At 47.7% G+C, this 19597-nt stretch overlaps 1 protein-coding gene across 1 annotated transcript in view; it reads right to left on the bottom strand.

The window, feature by feature from the left end:
• MAPRE2 (microtubule associated protein RP/EB family member 2) overlaps nt 1-1827 on the bottom strand; it is a 984616-nt gene extending 982789 nt beyond the window's left edge. Inside the window, exon 1 of the mRNA XM_069621019.1 lies at nt 1645-1827. The gene's annotated coding sequence lies outside the window, so the exon portion shown is untranslated. The remainder of the gene's footprint in view (nt 1-1644) is intronic.
• Between the last annotated feature and the right edge of the window lie 17770 nt (nt 1828-19597).

Raw genomic sequence — 19597 nt, 5'->3', positions numbered from 1 at the left:
GTTGAAGGCCGTAGAAAAAAAAGGGAATCAAATCTGCATATCCCGTAATAAGGCTGAAACACTTCATTTTAATGCACTTGATTAATGCTGGAGGTTGATGTGTTGTTTGACATCAGGAAGAGATGTACCCTGTGATCATGGACTACAGGAATTATGTGATTTTTGGAACACTGAGATTATGTAAGAAATGTGGGTGCAGAGACTGTGAAAGTCTCTAGAGTGTATCCAAAAAAGTGGATCTTCAAAAGAGGGAATACCCTTCCACGTGTTGTACTGTTTAAAAGTCTTTGTTTTGTGGTGTGTATTTCATACAAATTGACACTAACTTCACAGATTGACATAGAAAAAGAATGGGCATTTTGAGATCTATTGTAAAAAGTAAAGAACACACTCTGTAATACATGAGGTTTTTAATACAGGACAAATAAAAGTAAATATTCTATGATATTATGCACGTGAACGTTGTGTCATATACCCCCCTGGAATTGGCTATTCTTTCTCAGTACTATCTAAGTTCATCCAATTGATCCACTCATAGCAACCCCAGAGACCACTATTTTTCTTCTTGCTATACCATTACCGAAGCGGAAGACCATGGGCAAATCGGTTTTGATTCTACCCCATAAGGGGCAGTCCAATCCGAAATGGGCATAGAAAGGGGACATTACATTCGGTCAGATCCTTTCTGCACGAGACAACAAACAATACTTATAATATCACAGTGAAAATAATACTAGTAAGCACCACAAAATATGCAGGTTACACTATATACATATATCAGATGCGTGGGTCACAGGAAACACTCGCGTGCATTTTTTAGAAATACGATACGCATACTGCTCCAATTCCTGAAATACCTAGACTGGATCAAAACAGCCGAGGCTCGTTCACGGGAGTTCCCTGGCACGTCACTGGGCAGTGACAGTGGGGAAAGCTAGAGTGTCTGCTAGGGGGGGCAGCGCATACATGTGGGAATATGGTTTATACTTCATCTGTGCCACCCCACTCATTCTCTCATATTTTTTTCACCAAGTGCCCACATTTTCGAAAAAAGGTTCCTGCTGCTGGTTTTAGAAGGTGGCCAAAAAAAACAGCCTTGATATGCGGGTTTATGGATGGGGAACTCAGAGGGACCTCTTTGTTCAGAGGTTTGTGGGGGTGCGGGGAGTGTGTAGAGAGCGATGCTAGAGTGTAAGGCGCAAAGATGAATTCTCTGTGCGGGGCGGGCACACCTAAGTGGCACTGGAGGAGTCATGTGTGCCAGTGGTCGGCCGGTGGGTTAGGGGATAGGCTCCGAGCCAAGAGTGCGGCTGATGCAGGTGCAGGAACCCCCTGCCCACTAGACCGTCACGGGGGTACAGAAAGATGATTGCGACCCATACAGTGCAGAAGACGAACTCTCCTTCAGGGAAGCCCCCGCCCCTACATGATGCTAGGGGGAATCCCTGCTATCTTTCATAGACAGCACAGCCGGTGGACTCGACAACACAACGCTCAGTTTCCCCTGACCACTGCCTGCAGTTGGAGGAAAAACAGTTCCGTAGCCACGCCGCACCCCAACTTCACCGCCCACATCCGAGGTCCCTCTCCCACCACAGCCTTCCTTCTAGAGGGACGTGGCCCCTTTAAATGCACTTGACTCACCTGCTCCTCCCGCGCGCGCCGCTTCCTCGTGCCCTCCTGTCACATCTGCTGGCGTAACTCGTGCTTTGTTCCTCCCCCTCCTCCCTCTGCCATCGCGCGGTCCGCCCATGGGGCACGTGACTGCCACCCACACGAGCACAGGGGGGATGGGGTGCCGCCCACCCCCCCACACCTCTGGATAGTGACGGGGAATGGGCTCACAGGGGCGGGGTGGCCCAAAGCGCTGTCACTGACAGCCGAGAGGAGGCGGGAGGGGTGCCGCGCGCCGGGGCGCGCCTGTTCAAAAGACAGGGAACTGTAGCGTCCATGCTAAGCCGCCTTCGGCTCACCCACCCTTAAAAACGACGCCCGCTTTCGTTCCTGCACCTGGAAGAAAAAAAACATTTGTAGTCTTTATTTAAACCTGACCGTTTCGTTCATCCACAGGGCCGCTGGTGAATATTTTTGTGTGACGGCGGGTTAAAAAGTCAATATACGCTGGCTGGTATTTCATTCCTTAGGAACATGTTGCCGCACGATATATTCTCCAAGTGTTTCTAAAGGAGTCCGCATGGGAGAGTGAAACTGTAATGTCAATAACCGCGAAGGCGAGACGCACTGGAAAAGGCGCGGTGATGTATACTCGTGCCCCCCTGTGGCGACGAAAACCTCACAAAGGTAATACATAAATGGTTCGCCGGCCCTAGTGCCTGAAATTGAGCGTAGCACAAATGAAAGTGAAAATGGAAAAACAGGGACCACCTCACCTCTACTGAACTTAAGGTAGTGGTGTGTGTACGTCATAAAGGACCATCACAAGAAGCTGGGGGAGCTGTGACGAAATTACTACTGCGCTGCTGGAGTATATAGATGAGCAGTGGTTTCTAAACAGTGACTCAGGCCCACACTACTACATACCTTCCAACCTTATAGAGCCCGCAAGGCAGATGAAAACAGACAATTTTGTTTTGGGTGGGTGAGAGCCCATTGAATTATATGGACGTGTGGGAGGCTTGGCTGGTGATTTACATATTTCCAATGTGGGTGAACCCCTTAAAGCATGCAAGTTGAGAGCTATGCTACTACTAAAAAGGCACTGATCGTAATCATAAGGGGGAAACAGGCACAACATGAATGGTATACTCCTTTGCCTCCTAAGGTAGCATAGGCCAAGGGCAGGCTGTACTCTTCAAAAGGGTGTGAGTCAGCACGGAAGCACCCAAACAGCAATAATACAGTAAATACAAAAATAAAAGAAATGTCTAATCTAAATTCTATAGAAATAGAATTTAAATAAACTAACTGCGGCAAACAAACTTTTAAAACACTAACAACCCAACCTTGTGAAGAATGACACAGTGCATACAGACTTTAGATGAAAATGGCACACTGGGTATGAAGTACAGGAATCCGCAGGAAATAGTCTTTAGAAAAGTCAAAAAGTACATGAATATGTCTTTTAAGGTGTAAAGTGTGGTCTTAAATGTCACTAGGGCCCATAGAATAAGGCCATGGAGGATGGGACTACTTTTAGACAGTTGGATACCTTATTGTCTTAGTGCCGAGACAGGTTTCGATGTGGTTTCCGGTGATTCGAATTAGGTTTGAGTCAGCCGTGTTGGTTCAACAGGATTCAGCAACCCAGTGTAATTCAACAAGCGATAACGGCTCAAGGCTTGAAGAAGTTTAGGACAAGAAGCAATGTTTGCCTGCAAGCGAAAGTTTCAACCGGGTCTTGATGCATTAAAGCACTGATTGGACTTCACAAGCTAACTAGCTTGACTGGGTCCAGCAAAGCAATGCAGTTTGCAAGCAGCAACAACTCGAGAATTGAAGAAGTTATAGACAGGCAGGTGATTTTTGGTTTGACATGGCTCAGTAGAGTGGCAAAGACAGCTCTGTCCCGTCCTTACAGCATCTCAAAAGGGTTTAAAGTCACTTGGAATGGCTGAAAGGAGTTTGAAGATACAGGGATAGACAAAGGTAAGCTTCCTTTGGTCCTGGGTTGTTATGAACCCCTCCACTGGTTCTCAGCCTCTGCGTGTCCTTGCATTGCTTTATCGCTTGTGCTCCGCACCCCGTCAACCCTCGCTACGCTTGCGCTTTGCCTGTGCGGCTCGCTCACAATCTTTGATCGCGTGTGCTTCGCGCCTTTCATTTTCGGCTCACTAGCACCCTCGCACCCTCCCAAACCCTGTTGCTTCGCTTGTTGCTCGGTGTTTCCTTTTTTGGGGCCCTTTTCTGCTTATTTCACTGTTCCTGTATTTGTTTTCTTGGTCTATTATATTTACTACCTATCTCCATTTGTTTTTCACTCCTCTCCGCTTGTTCCCTTAGATCACACTGTTCATTGATCTAGTCCTCGCTCTGCTGGTTGTTTCCTGCTGTGTCCTTCTCTTTCAGGTTCCATCGTTTTGCTGTATACTTATACTGCCTACTTCTCTATGTTTTTGTTCACAATCTCCTTAGGTTCCCTTGGTTGATCGTTCTGATCTAGTCCCTGATCTGCCTGGTTGTTCCCTTGCTGTGTCCTTTTTTCTTTAAGGTTCACTCGTTCATACTCTCTTACTGGTTTGTTTCAATTCTACTTGACTTCCCCTCCTGTCCCTTGAGCCCATCATTTAGTTAGCTTTATTTTATTTGCGTGTTCTTGTCTCGTTGGTCTCGTCTGCTTGCACCCCTCCTCTTGTGCCGCCCTATACTAGTGTCTCCACTCCCCCCTTAGCTTGTCACCTCCCCCTTCTTCCCCTTCTTCACCTCTGCATCTTCTATGGGGCTCTCTGTTTCTCCTATCTTCTCTAACTGCTTCTCTATTGACTATCCTGTCCTCACTAATTCTGGTAGGAAGAAGTTCAAAAAGGATATTCTGGTCTCCAACCCAGGCCTTCTGATCCCTTTACCAGCGCTTCCTCCAGACAGACCCTTACTGACATCCTCTTTGTCGTTCCTTCACCAGACCTATGGACCCCACATATGGTCTCTGCGCTCTCCTTTTTCTTCCTCTCCCATTAGTAGTGGCACCCAGTGGGAGGCCCTCCTGGCCCCTTCCATTCCTCTAAGATCATCGTTAATGTTTACCTAAATGGGACCATCTTGGTCCAAGTCACTCAGGCCAACCTTCTCCTCTTTGATAGGTGCTTTCTGTGCCTTATCAACTTCCTTACCTCTACTACTGTCCCTTTTCTCCCTTCTTCAACTCCCCTGCCTCCCTCCTCTGCCACCTCTCTGGCACCCCCCTCCTCCTTGGCTACCTTGCCCTCTCCTCCTTCCTCTTCTGCCCCTCCCTCTGGCTCCTTCTGCACTTCCGCAGGGAGTACCTCTGACATGTCCCCCTCTCCGGGAGACTTTCAAGGGTAGCAACCTTCTCCACATTGCCACTGTCAACTCTCGCTCATCTGTCAAACACTCCTCTGACATCTGCGCCTCCTGGATGAACTTGACCTTGATGTTCTCGGTCTCACCGAGATATGGTTCACAGCCAGCTCTGTCACAAGTTTTGACACTCTCCTCCCTGATGGCTACAAGATCCTCTCTGCGCCCAGATCCAACCTTTCCGGTGGGGGTGTAGCCTTGATCTTCCCGAAGTGGATTCCTGCCTCTATGATTCCTATGCAGGCCTACTCCTCTTTTGAATGCCTGGTCTGCAGGGTCTCTCTCTCTCTTGGCAACGCTCATACTGTGGCCACTATCTACCGGCCACCTGGTCAGGTAACTTGCTTCCTCTCCGAGTGGGCGAACCTCTCCTCCTTCCTCCTGGCCTTGACCACAGAACTCCTCCTCATTGGAGACCTCAACATCCAACTGGATGCTTCATGTCCCTCCTCTGGACTCTTTCGCGGCCTGTGCAACTCTCTCTTTTCTTCCCTCGGGCCTGACACACTCTGCAGGGAACAATCTGGGTGTTCTGATCTCCTCAGACCTCCCTCTCTCTAGCCCTCTCACCACTCCTCTCTCCTGGAGTGACCACTTTCTCCTCTCATCTCTCTCTCTCTACCACCACACTGCCACCCACCTTATCGGTCATCTGACCCATGAAGCGTGTGTCAGTTGCAGCTTTCACCGCCACTTTCTCTCCCCCTCCTGCACCTCTGGCTGACTCACATCCTCACACAGCCCTTTCCAACCTCCACTCTTCTATCTCGGACACTCTTGATGTACTTGCCCCTGCCATGAGAATCCGCTTGAAGCCCAAAGCAAAGTGCAACTCTTGGTACGACTCAGACCATGTCAACCTTAAACGTAAGTGTAGGGTGACTGAGAGAAACTGGCTGGCATCTTGTACATCCTCTGACAAACTGGCCTTTCGCCTGCTCCAAAGGCAATACCAACTCTCTGTCCTCACTAAGAAGAGAGCTCATGTGCAAGCCAGCATCTCTGCGACATCTAATGATTCGGCCGAACGCTTTACAATCTGCAAAGAGCTGGCCAATCCTGCTGCAGTCTCTACCTCTCCTGTCCCCATCCCCGGCACTCTGCATGGCCTTAGCTTCACATTTCATCTCTAAAACCCAGGTCATCCTCTCCACCCTCTTGTCCTCTCCTCCTTCTCCCTCTACTTTCTCCTCTACATTTGGCCTCCCTGTGGCCACCTCTCTTTCTTCCTTCTCGGCCTTTCCTCTGTTCACCCCAGACAAAATTTCTAGACAAGTCCGATCTATGAAAGTCTCATCAAAACAGGTTCTTCTCTGTTCATTCAAAACAATCAAGGACCACATTGACACCCTTGCTCCAGCCTTGGCTGACTTTTGCAATCACTCTTTCGCCATTGGAACCTTCCCTTGCCCCCGAAGCACTCTCTTGTGCACCCTCTTCTTAAGAAACCCTTAGCCGACCCCTGCCCGGCTAACTATCGCCCGATCTCCATTACTCCTTTGCTGGGCAAACTCTTGGAAAATCTGGCCATCTCCCAGCTTAATCATCATACTGAATCTGTTGGTTGTCTCCACGACCACCAGCGTGGCTTCAGAGCAGCCAGAAGCACGGAAACTGCTCTCCTGAACATCCGTGAAGACCTACTGGCTAATCTCGATGCAAATCACTCCTCTGTCCTTATCTTACTTGAACTCTCCTATGCATTCGACACGGTCAACCATGCCATCCTGCTCAACCGGCTCTGTGTTAGTCTGGGTATCACTGATCAGGCCCTGGCCTGGCTGACCTCTTTCCTCTCTGATCGACCCACCAAGGTCCAACTTGGGTCCTTCCTCTCCTCTCTCTCACTCGCTACCTGTGGTGTTCCCCAGGGGTTTCTCCCTGGCTGTTCAACCAATACCTGGCATCTCTTGCCCACCGTATTGCTGCTCTCTGCTCCAACTTTCAGAGCGATGCGGATGACCCTCAGCTCGCTTTGAGGCTCCCCTCAGCCACCTCCTCTCCCTCTCTCATCCTGGATTGTCTGTCTGCAATCCAGAAGTGGTGTGCCGCTAATGATCTCTGCCTTAATGCCAGTAGGATGGAGATCCTCCTCATCGGCACACCCGCACCATCCTTTCCTGTCACTCTCTAGCCGCCCACTCTGGGCCCTCTTCCTGCTCCCACCTGTGAGACTAAGAACCTTGGGGTCATCTTCGACTCCACACTTTCCTTCTCTCCTCACATCTCTGACGTCTCTAAGAAGTCAAACTGCCAGCCGCACCTCCTCAGAGGTATTCTTCCTTTCCTCACCTTCCCCCAGAAGCTGTCTACAGAACTCTGCTTCTCTCTAGGCTGGACTACTTCAACATCCTCTTTCAAAATCTGCCTGCCTCTACTCACCATCCTCTACAACTCATCCAGAACAGGACTGCTAGACTTGTCCTTGGCCTAAAGCCCAGGGATTGTATCTCTTCAGCCCTTAAATCTCTCCATTGGCTCCCAGTGACAGCAAGGATCAAGTTCAAGACCCTCTGCATTGTCCACAAGGCCTCCTGGGGCAGGGGACCACAATATCTCCAACTCTCTCTTCGGAAATATCTTCCAACTCGAGCTCTTCGCTCCTCCACCTCCAACTCCTTGAGGGTCAGTCGCTTCTCCAAGCATAGAGTTGGGGGCAGATCTCTTTCTTCGGCAAGTGCCTCCCTCTGGAACAGTCTCCCTGCCTCTCTGAAACTTGAGCAGAACCATCTCTGGTTCCGGAATCACCTCAAGACCTTCCTCTTTGCTTCTGCCTTCTCTCTTCCTCTCCCCTGCTGATCTCTTGTCTGATACTGCACTGTTCACCTGGCTACCCTCTGAATTCGGGCCCAGGTCCCTGCCCGCCCAATTGCACTCCTGCACTGCCTCCTGGCATCCCCTGCACTTGTGGTCTGTATCTGCAACCCTATAGCCCCTTATCTGCACTTATTGACACCTATTGTCTGCACTTTTAAAACTTGCACTTGCCAACTGTTGGCTGCACTACTTGTTTGTGATTCCGTGTCTGGCCCTTGCCCATCCCCTCCTGGCACTTCTCCCATGCCCTCTCCCCTGCACTTGCACACTCTCAATGTCATTAGGACTAGTAAGATCATTGTCTTTGTCCTCCCTCTGTTTCTCCTCCCTTGTCTCGTCGCTCCTTGAAACACTTGTGTATAGGCGTGTTGTAAATGCCATATCATATCATAACAAGGAAAGGTAATTCTGTCTTCTGCATTTATCAGCCAGGAAGATCGTCAGGGGCACTTGCAGTACTTGCCACTTCAGCAGGCAGAGTCCTGGATATCAATATCCAGCAGCAGTCAGGCTGTTCCCCCAGAAAGCCACTTCAGATGTTCCCCTGAAGGGGCTAGGAAGAGGGTCGGCACCCTCCTTGGAAGTCCTTACCTCCACCCAATGGATGGGACTTTGTCCAGCCTTTACCACAACAAGGTTCCAGTGGAATCTTCTTCAAGGTAGCCCAAAGATGATTCAATTAAGAGGGGGAAAAGTTCTCACCCCCTTATATAGTCACCTTGCCACTGTGGATTGGTCTATGACAAGCCCGCTTTAAGAAAACTATCCGGCCATCTCTCAGTGAAAGGGGAGGTTGTTATAGACTGCATCTTGTAACGCTTACCTCTGGTGCTCTGCAGGAATGCCTGGTTCTGCAATGTTCGGAGCATTGCCCTCACGGAATGGTCTGGATATGATGGGTTCCCAAACCACTCCTTCACACCTTCACCACTGAAGAGCAATAGCTCAGTGACCAGTGTAGTGGGGAGTGGTCTGGTAGGATTTGAAGCCTCTGACAAGATGTGTGAGGCGGCCTGTATGAAGACCAAAGGGTGAGCAAGTGAAATTATTCAGTATATGTTCTCCTGCTTTCCCCCCACCTCCCTCCTATGTCTCCCTTAGATGTGCTGGCTGGTGTGAAGGCTATTACTCACCATTTTATTATGGAGCTGAACGCTGTAGGTACCAGGTAAGCATCCAACTCTAGTTACTTCACTGGAAGAAGTGGCCCAGGCCAGCTGCAGCGCACAAGATGCACTGGAAGTGTGGAGGTAAGTGGTCATATAGCGCTGTGTGTGTCCTCCAAGAGTCCTGGCAGCTTGCGGCGCGGACTGCGGCTTGGTTTGTAGTGTTCTTTCTTGTTTACTGATGGCGCTGAGCGCATATAATGTAATGACTTTTCCCCTTTGTTTCCACAGGTTCAGAATACGCGGAATGTCATGCTAGATTGGGGGAAGCTACACGAAAATGAGTCAAAGTTACAGTGGAGGAGAATTACGGCTGGCTGACAACATGCGGAGGTAAGCAAGTTGACAGGGGTGGTTCGGGTTGGTGTTGTTTCTGACTACGGGACTCTTACTGCAAGTCTTTCTCGTTTCCAGAGCTGAGTCCGATGGCTGGAGTCTTCAAATAATTATCAGGAGCTGAAACTGCTGCGGAACACAGAAGAGTTCAGCCGTGCACCGGTAAGGTTGGAAGTCTCTGTGTATGTGGACGCAGGAGCGATAAGCATTACACTGCTTACTCGGGGAGCTGAAGAAATGCTAAGCTCAGGGTGTGGCCCGGGGCGTAGTTTTATAGCCTCGGGCTGCACCCTGTAACACTAGACCACCAGGGAGCTTAGAAACACGGGCCAACTGGGGGCTCTCAGTGGCCTGGGATCTTCTCACCCGATGTAAAGGGGGTTTTGGAACGAGAAACGTAGCAATTATTGTGAGTGTATTTTTTGGTGATTTTTTATTTATGTGGTGGTGGTTAGTGATGGCCGGAGGCCAATTGTGGTGCGACATAGGAGTGTGAGAGAGGAGTGTGTTTGAGTGCATGGGAGGAGGAAGGGGAGTGTGAACAGGGGTAAGTGTGAGACATAACAAGCGGGTATTGGGGAGAGGGGTATGATTTGTTGAGGTGGGATAGGGGTGTTGATAATATTGTAAAACGTTGACTAGGAGGGGTGGCTACAATGGAGCCAATACCCAGTTGGCTTACATGTGTAAAGCCCTTCATCTGTACCAAGATAAGATTGTCAAGTATCATAAGGAATGGGTTGCAAAAACAAAGGGAGGGATGTTTAAACCATGGCCCGAGCAGGGGACAAATAATAGGGAGATACTGAGTCACATATACATGTTTTTGACAGCTAAATATAAGGAGAGAAAATGGAAGAATAGAAAGGAAGTATAAGAATTATGGGAAATGGTTGAAGACTTAGAAAATGGGTCCACAGATTTGTTAAGGACGGTATGTGAAGCAATTACTATGTCTAGTACAACTACTACTGTGCCTACTGTCCCAAGTGCCACTGTAGACCCTATTGAAACAGATTGGTGCCCCCATTTCAGTGTTACTCTACACGTGCTGCATCGGGATATACAAATACTATGTATGTTCCTTTGCCTGTCATGGCTTTCCTGCCACCCACGCCGGCACAATAGCACAACCTCCATAACCCCAAGGTGTCAGTTGCTGTGCGGGGTAAGGGGTCAGAGGGAAATGATGTGAAGCCACAAAAAGAGTTGATAGATGCATTAAGGAAGGTGGAGGGTGAATTGGCATGACTGAATGCAGAGAGGAGGTATAGACAACGGATTTCTGTAGCGGTGGATGAATGGAGGACAGGAGATATTTTGTTTCAGATAGATAGTACAGCTATCAAGGATGTGCATGTAGAGAAAGAAAGGGAAGATAGGAGGAGGTGAGAGGGCAGAATGGAGAATGGCGCATTGAGGTTGGAGGAAAAGTGTGATTATACGCACAGTGGAGAAAAGGAATGGGATACGGTAGATGAGATGGAAGGGAAAGAACAGCCACCACGAGTAGAACATTTGTGGGGACCAAGGTTACAGAATAGGTTTGGACAGATGGCTGTAACTAAGAGATCGGTGGTGGGAAAGAAGATAACTGGGAAAGCGGTAGGAGCGCAGTTTCCATTACTACACAAGCGACCGGGGAGAGCACAGTATATACCATGGGCACATATGGACAAAAATAACCTTATAAAGGCACTCCCGTCCCTCACAGCTGGGGCGGGTAAGTGGATATATGCATTTGGGAAGCATACAGCGGGTATTACTTTGTCTGTAGGAGATTTGGAAAGTTTGTTTGGGTCAATTCTGGGAGATCAGGCTGATGACATTTGGGCTAAAGCAGGGTATCCTGGTGTGAAAATGGGTGACGATAGCCATGACGGGGCACATTTTAACGACATCAGACCTCCAGTGTGGACAGCACTAAGATGTGCGTACCCGGATACGCCTGACCTGCAGTCAATCATGCAAAGAACGATGCGGTATGATGAGGACCCTGCTCAATAAATAATGCATATCAAAGAGATGTGGCGGGCAGAGACGTGAGAATCATGGGACTGGGTGATTCCATTTTTCTATTTTGTGGTCAAAAGAGGCCTTCCGAAAGAGGTACAGAAGGTAGTGGGGATTGAGGCGAAGGGCTGGATAGAAATTCAGTCTATTTTTATCCATCACTGTAAACAATTGAAAGAAAGAAGAAGGAAACTGCACAGCGAGTGCAAGAAGAGGAAGTGAATCTGGTTCAGAAGAACTTAGCTAAGGTAGCATTGGAAGGGGCCGTAGCAGCAGTGCAGACGGAATGGTCGGGTGATTTGAGGGCGATTCAGGCCGACGTGTGCGAGGCACCTGTACCTATGTGAGGAGAAGAAAACGATTGGGCAGGTGGATATCAGCCCCAGTATCAAGGAGGATTTTCAGGGCAATATTGTTTCTCCCAGTACTATAATTCAATATGTGGCTGATTTGTTGGTATGCAGCATTACAGAACAGCAGTGTTGGGAGGATTCTGCTACCCTGATGAGATTGTTGGCTGACAAGGTTTATAAGGTGGAACAAGCAAAATTGCAATATTGTCAGCAAGAGGCGTTGTATTTGGGACAATTGATTTCAGTGAACGTAAAAGAGTAACCCCAGAACACACAGCAGCAGTGCGCGGTACCCCTCAGCCAGTGACAGTTAAGGATATTCAGACATTTCTGGGCTTGTGCAACTACTGTAGAGCATGGATTTGTTACTATACTTCATACACTATACCACTGGTCTAGGCCCTCAAGAAAACACAACGGACAAAGAATACTATTATTTGGACTGATTAAATGGTCACGAAATTTCAGGAAGTGAAATATGTCATTTCTACTGCTGTATTCTGACAGAGAGGTGATGACTGCCGTATTGCCACAACACGGCACAATGGATCACAAACCTTTGGCCTGTTATAGTTGCATGTTAGATTCTGTTATGCAAGGACAATTCTTGTGTGAACATGCTTTCGCTATTGAGAAATCTGCAACCTTTGTCATGTGGTGTTCATTAACATTGCACGTGGAACACACTGTTTTTGCGATATTAGAGAGGTCCAAATCTACCTTGAATACACAGAGGGCTTCTGCATATGAAGTGATTCTTTCAAGCCCATCTATTCATATTGTCTGCTGTAAGACAGTGAATCCAGTGACCTTTTTGACTGAGCCCATTACTGACAACGACGAGGTGCATGATTGTACTATCCATGAGGGCCCTGAGGATGGTATTCCCAAGGTACGTGATTATGCCCTGGATGATGGAGTTTTTGTTGACAGTTCATCAACTATTGATCAAGAGACAGGCCAGAGACATACTAGGCCAGCAATGGTGCGGCTAGTAGATGGGAAATATGAGGTATTTTTGACTCAGAGGCTTCCGGGTTTTTACTCCACACAAGCAGTGGAATTAATTGCTCTGATTGAAGCACTTGAGGCAGCTCAAGGGTGCTGAGTGACAATTTATTCGGACTCAGCATATGTGTGAGAAACCAGAAGGTGTCTCACCCTCTAGTCGCCAGGGATCTGTCATCCACGTGGTCAGGACACGGCCATCCCTTTTGGATCCAGTTCCTGGAAGTGGACCAGTACGGGAGGATCACCTGGATGAGGGATCTTCGGGGAGCAGGAGTGGGACGCCGGATGTGAGATGCAGTATCCCCTTCCCTGTAACACCTTTTCCCCATCCTAACAGGTAGGATACTTAGGAACTCAACCCCCCGCCCCTTTTCCGACACAAACACCTCTCATGGACAGATCACTGTGAAAGAAAATGGACTAACACCCGAGTTGTATACCTGACATGTCCCAACACAATGGTCAGGCAGAGTCAGGCAATTACTGATAATTACACACACCTGACTTCCCTCACACTTCCCCAAACAGATAAAAGGCGGAGCACGAAAGCACACTGTGAGCAAGGCAAAAAACACAAGGAAGCAGCAGTTCAGAGATGGCATTTTAATACGAGGAGAAAGATGGCAAGACCAGAGAGGGTTGCAAGGAGGGAAGTCCCCTTGACCTTTTAAGAGAAAAACACTACTTTCACAAGCCCTCAAGAATAAGAAACATAACACCTGGAATTAAAGCTGAAGAAAAGTGCAATATGTGCCGGAGGTACCTGGGGCTCTCCTGCTTCGATAACCCAGGTGGGGAGGAGCGATTGCCACCGTGGTACTGTCCTTGGCTCCTACAACAAAGCAGCACCAGTAAAGTCAGCACAGCCGGTGAGTCGGGGAGACTGATAGTAGACTGGTCTGTGTTAGAACAAAGGTTGCAAGCGGCAACTTTGTATGAAGCAATCTGAGGAAACAGTGTGTGAAGCGTATGTGATGAGCGACGCAAATATAATTGAACACCCAAGGAGTGACTGAACTTTTGAAGCCAAGATAGATACCATATACAGAGTGGTCCGGCACCACGCGGGTGCTCATTCGAAGGTCTCTGTTAGGTATCTGTTATGACCCGGTCTGGGTCATAGTGATATAATCAGGATACAGTTGCAGGTATGCTTAATGGTTGCTTTATTCAGGTTCTTCAGTTACAGGTACAAATCAGGTCTCATCAAGTCCATAAGGAGATAGGAGGAAATCATGATAGAAACCCACTGGCTCCCACCACCCAGGCTTCCTTAGATCAACTGCCTGGGTTAGAACCCATTCATACACAAACACTCCAAGATACCTCATACATTCCACAAATGACATCACCACATACATACAGCATTCAGAAGGTGAAACCATAAAAAGGAAGGCTGATCCACATACAGCATTCAGAAGGTGAAACCATAAAAAGGAAGGCTGATCCTAACACCTCCTTCCCCTATAAACCATAGAAGGGAAGGCTAACCCTAACACCTCCTTCCCCTACAATCCCAACCAGTCCAGTGTCACACCTCAAACACACCATGACCTGAAGCCGTCATCACACCTAACCAACACAAGGCCTCAAGCACACATACTCAGCCAGTCACTCTAAAAGACCAGAATATATCAGCTGGACAACCAGGCGTAACTAACAATCCGGTAGCGGCACCCCACCATCTAAACAACAACAACTTCTGTCCTTCAAAAAATCACGCATCACCTTCCACCCGTCGCCGCCACCAACGGGTCACCAGCCTGCCACGCTGGAGCACAGACCTGCCCCTCTGGGCTACTAACCAGCATGCCATACGCAACCTGAGGAAAACAAACCACCTCCCGTCCACCACTGCCACTGGTAGACCTCAGGGCTGCCACACCTGAGCACAAACAGCCACCTATACGGGCTGGCACGAAGTCCGCTACACACCTACAAGGAACTTGTCTAACCTACTACACCAGACCATAGACTCATGGCAACTGAAGAGACGGGCGCCTCCAATCAATCAAAACACTCTCACCCGACTCATCCTCAACCACTCAACATTCATAGCAACACTCACACCAAAGGCAACTGGTGGGGAACCAGTCAACCATACCACCATACTTCCTCGATGTGTTGGCCAGACACCTCGAGCCCTCATAGCTACTAAAAACCACCAGGTAACCCCACTACCAAGATGTTCTGTTGCCAAGCTCCCAGAACCACCCAGCAGAAAATGCAGGAATGACTCCAGAAACAACACTTAAAGTAAAAACAATAATAATGAATCACTCACTATCATGGCTCAGCACAAAACACTATTCTGACTCCTCTGAGCCACACAAATTACTACACTGACTCCTCTGAGCCCTCCGCAAAGCCACACCAAAGCAAAGCCACCCAAATTACTATCATGACTCCGCAGAGCCACACCAATCACTATCAAGACTCCTCTGAGCCGCTTGACCAAACTACTACTAGTCACACAATTCACTACCTTGACTCCGCAGAGCCGCTTGACCAGACTACCACTAGTCATCCAATTCACTACCATGACTCCGCAGAGCCGCTTGACCAGACTACCACTAGTCATACAATTTACTATCATGACTCCGCAGAGCCGCTTGACCAGACTACCACTAGTCCCACAATTACTATCACGACTCCGCATAGCCGCTTGACCAGACTACTACTAGTCACACAATTCACTACCATGACTCCGCAGAGCCGCTTGACCAGCCACAACCAGTCAGTGCACGCACACGTCATACTGGTTACATGCACCCCATGCAACCTCACACAGTCGTGTAACTTAATCACTCAGACAATCAAGTGACAACATCTTGGTTACAACCGGAAGTAACTTGAGGGGTGTGGGCAGGGCCCTACCCACACTCCAAATCCAATCACGTGCTTAATAAATCAGATAGCAATATAACATTTCTACAATGACATGCTTCTGAAACAACTGTAGAGCCACCATCTAAAAGTCCATGCTGCCCTTTCATGTACAACTTTACAGGCTGCAAATCCTCAAGATGGTTAAAATCTAAAACAAGTCAGAAAGCATAAAATGAATATCACCAAAAATGGAATCACATCATGCTGCACACAACTCCATTCATCCCGTGTATAAACAACATCACTGTAAATATAACCCTGTAATAAACTTCTTGTAGCATTCTAAAAGTCTCTGTTGCCGTATTGCAACATAACCTTCCTGCAACTTCAAAAGGTTATACTAATGGCTTTTATAACAAGAGGTTAGCACTCCATCACTGCCTTGCCTTCTATCTTTCATCCAACCATCCATCCATGCTGTTTCACCATGCATTTATGTCCGAATTTATGTACCCATCAATCTTTGTTGTTTCAAATCTAGTACACAGACTGAACATATTTGCAAAATGCATAATACCAAGATAAAACAGCAGGCTAATGTGAACAACCCATGTCCATTTTTATTTTTTTTTAATTTTTTTTTTTAACGCAGCAGCTTTTACTCTTTCCCAAACAAAATACACAACGATTGCATTGAATTTTCTATCCCATCGCAGCAATGCTTACTATTTTCTGCAGCTCCGTACTTGACTCACATGAAACATTATGTGATTACACTCTACGAAGCTATGAATAAACGCACATCTCATGGCGCCATACCAATGAAGCTGGCACTGAGACACGAGTCACACGCTGACAAAAAACAGCACTATGAAACCTTCAAACGCTGCGTGTGAGATAAAAACTTTTCCTCTTCTTCTTTCTTCTTCATGGACACGTCCATCACAATCCCGAAACCTGATCAATGTAAACAAAGGATGTTCCGAAGTCGGAACTGAAAACGGCTCCCCTGTACACGTCATAACGTTCACCACGCTGCTGGGTGCATTCCTCTGATGGTGCTTCCCTTGAAACGCTCTGGATGGACGTTCTCCTCATCCGCCATACCTCACAGCAGTCCAATGACATCATCAGTGCCACTACGAGCTCAGGAGCACACGGACCTCTCCGGACAACTGTCACTACAGCTAGCTGAGGTCATTGCCCAAACCGGCGCTGCTCAACACCCATTGTGAAGCACTCCCAATGCTTCACTAGAAAATCATTGATGACAGAATTCCTTCTATCAGCTGGAGTAGTGTAACATGTCAGGCTGACTCTGTAGCTCAGGCGACCCTGGGACTTCACAGATATGGCGAGCCAACAACTCACACTAGATCAGTCTTTGGGCACATCGAGCACCTCGCAGCACGTAATGAATGCATAGGCGAGCTGCCTCACAGAACTGTCTCTCTGAATTCTCGCTGGGTGCCACTGTTTGTTGCCCCTGCGTGCCTCAGCAGGCAGCCTTCTATACCCCGCAGAGGGTGTTTCGCCTTGCTCCTCCCAGTGCACCAACCGTTCCTCAGCCCTGGGTGCCTGTCCTTGCGCCTACTAAGGCACTGTCACTTTCTCAGCCCTGGGTGGTGGGACTCTTCCTGGACCATGGGGGCAGTGGGTTCCCTCTCCTTGTACAGTCATCACTTGAGCTTCCGTCCTGCTCTGCACCCCCCGCAGCAGTATCTCCTTTCTCCTTATCCTGGACCACACACACACAGGTACCTGTTGCCTTGTAGCCTTTGTAGCCTTCAGGGTCCATCCAACCAGTCCTGTTGGAGACCAATCCTCGTCGCCAATTGTTATGACCCGGTCTGGGTCATAGTGATATAATCAGGATACAGTTGCAGGTATGCTTAATGGTTGCTTTATTCAGGTTCTTCAGTTACAGGTACAAATCAGGTCTCATCAAGTCCATAAGGAGATAGGAGGAAATCATGATAGAAACCCACTGGCTCCCACCACCCAGGCTTCCTTAGATCAACTGCCTGGGTTAGAACCCATTCATACACAAACACTCCAAGATACCTCATACATTCCACAAATGACATCACCACATACATACAGCATTCAGAAGGTGAAACCATAAAAAGGAAGGCTGATCCACATACAGCATTCAGAAGGTGAAACCATAAAAAGGAAGGCTGATCCTAACAGTATCCAACTGAGAGTTGGCAATTGTGAGCTGTGAATTGTGAAATCGAAGTGGTCCTGCAACGGGTCAAGCTAAATCCTGTGCACATTCGAAAGTCTTCGATAGCTAATACAAACTGCAATTGGTCCAAGCCTGGCTGAGGGAGACTGGTTGAGTAAGAGGAAGGATCTGAGCCTGGTTGAGGGGGACCCGGGGTGAACCGTGAGTCACCTGAGAAAGGATATTCTCGGAACATTGGAGAAGGGGAATCTGAGCCCAGAAGAGGTGGATCCAAAGTAATGATTGTGGTATAAGAGGGATCTGAGCCAGCTGAGGGGCATTCAGGGTGAAGAGTGAATCACCTAACATAAGTACTTGCAAGAGGAAAATTACTTTTTGTTTGTTTTGATACATTAGGCCCTCTGAATCAAGAAACATTGATCACTTAAGAGACTTGGGCAGAGAAGTCCCTGATGCTGGTAATGGATCTGTGTCTTTGTGCCGAAGAACCCTGAGAGTGTGTTATGGTCGAGTGAACCGCCTTGTCCTGTGCTGAAAATGTGGGGAAGAGAGGCCAGCGGCCTGAACATCCTGACACATCATTTTTGTGAACACTTCTTTCTTCTTCATGAACACTATTTGTATTTAGTGGTAAGGATTGCCAATAGGTTTTTTGACGAGACTCCACTAGGACTGCTTTATTATTATTTGATGGTCCTAGCTTGCTCCCTTCTGTAGATCTAGGATTAGATAGGTGTTTATGACACCCTTGTTATAGTTCAATAAACACCCTTGAACTCTGGTCACTTGTGTCTGTCTTACTATTGATGAAAAGGAGAAGGTGGGCAACACTTATGTCAAAAAACCGTTCAGAGATAGTTGATTAGCTATTAAGTAACAATGTATCAGAGCGTACCAGTAAGGCCTTGGCACCAAGATACACATCTATGACAGAAAAAGAACTAGGAAAATATTTCTAGTTCATAGTACGCTCACGCAATGCTCTTGGAGCAAGCTGCAAATGTGTAATCTTGTTGTTCATAACAAGTCCTTAAGTATTTTAAAAAATGATGGTACATGACCAAATGGAAAAAAAATCCCAGATTTTTAAATAGTTTGTTAGGCAGTATGCATCCACAGATCTGTATCTCAACAGTGTATGCCAATGCATGTTGGAACGTGTTCCGTCTTCCGGACTAAACACTATACATTTTACAATACATAATAAATGAAAACAGAAAACAAACATCCGGATAAAGAAATCATACATACCCCAAATTTGTGGTTCATGATAAGAAAAGAAAAAATAAGAGGAAAAGAATGAAAGAAACGTAATTAAAAATCTATGCATTAAGGTAGATACTTCCTGCTACAAAAGAACTCTGAGAGAGTTGTCAGAAAATAATGTTAATCTGTAACTTTCATATCTGCCGCCATCAGGCTCATGGCGCTGCAGCATGCAGGTAATGGAGGACCTTGCGCAGCTAGCACGGTCCGCAAGTTTGTTATTCTTTGGGTCGCCGTTGCCAGGTGATGCAACATCACACGGAGCGGTGCGTGATGACGTCACGTGTGCGCCTCGCTTCCCGTGTGTCCATGGAAATGGTCACATAGGATAGCGGCCATGTCTAGGTTGGCATTAGGTTGAGGAATTGACCTGTAAGGTCATATTGTGATTGGCTGTAAATAAGGCTGAAAAAGGTGGTGGGCAGGACCCGCTCAAAGCAGTGATTATGCATAATTATGTCAAATCGATAACTGAGTCACGGGCGGGTAAGACCCGCTCAAAGCAGCACTGTGTGTTAATGTAGACAATTTTGTCAACTCAATACCTTGGTGAGTCACAAGGTGATATCCATAATTTAAAGGTTCAGCAAGGGAAACCTCAGGGGTCTCAGTTGAGACCC

This window comes from Ambystoma mexicanum, chromosome 5q, assembly GCF_040938575.1.
Source record: "Ambystoma mexicanum isolate Mex_15411 chromosome 5q, UKY_AmexF1_1, whole genome shotgun sequence".
NCBI classification, from domain to species: domain Eukaryota; kingdom Metazoa; phylum Chordata; class Amphibia; order Caudata; family Ambystomatidae; genus Ambystoma; species Ambystoma mexicanum.
The sequence above is the reverse complement of the archived record's forward strand: the minus strand, read 5'-3'. Positions and strand labels throughout refer to the sequence as shown.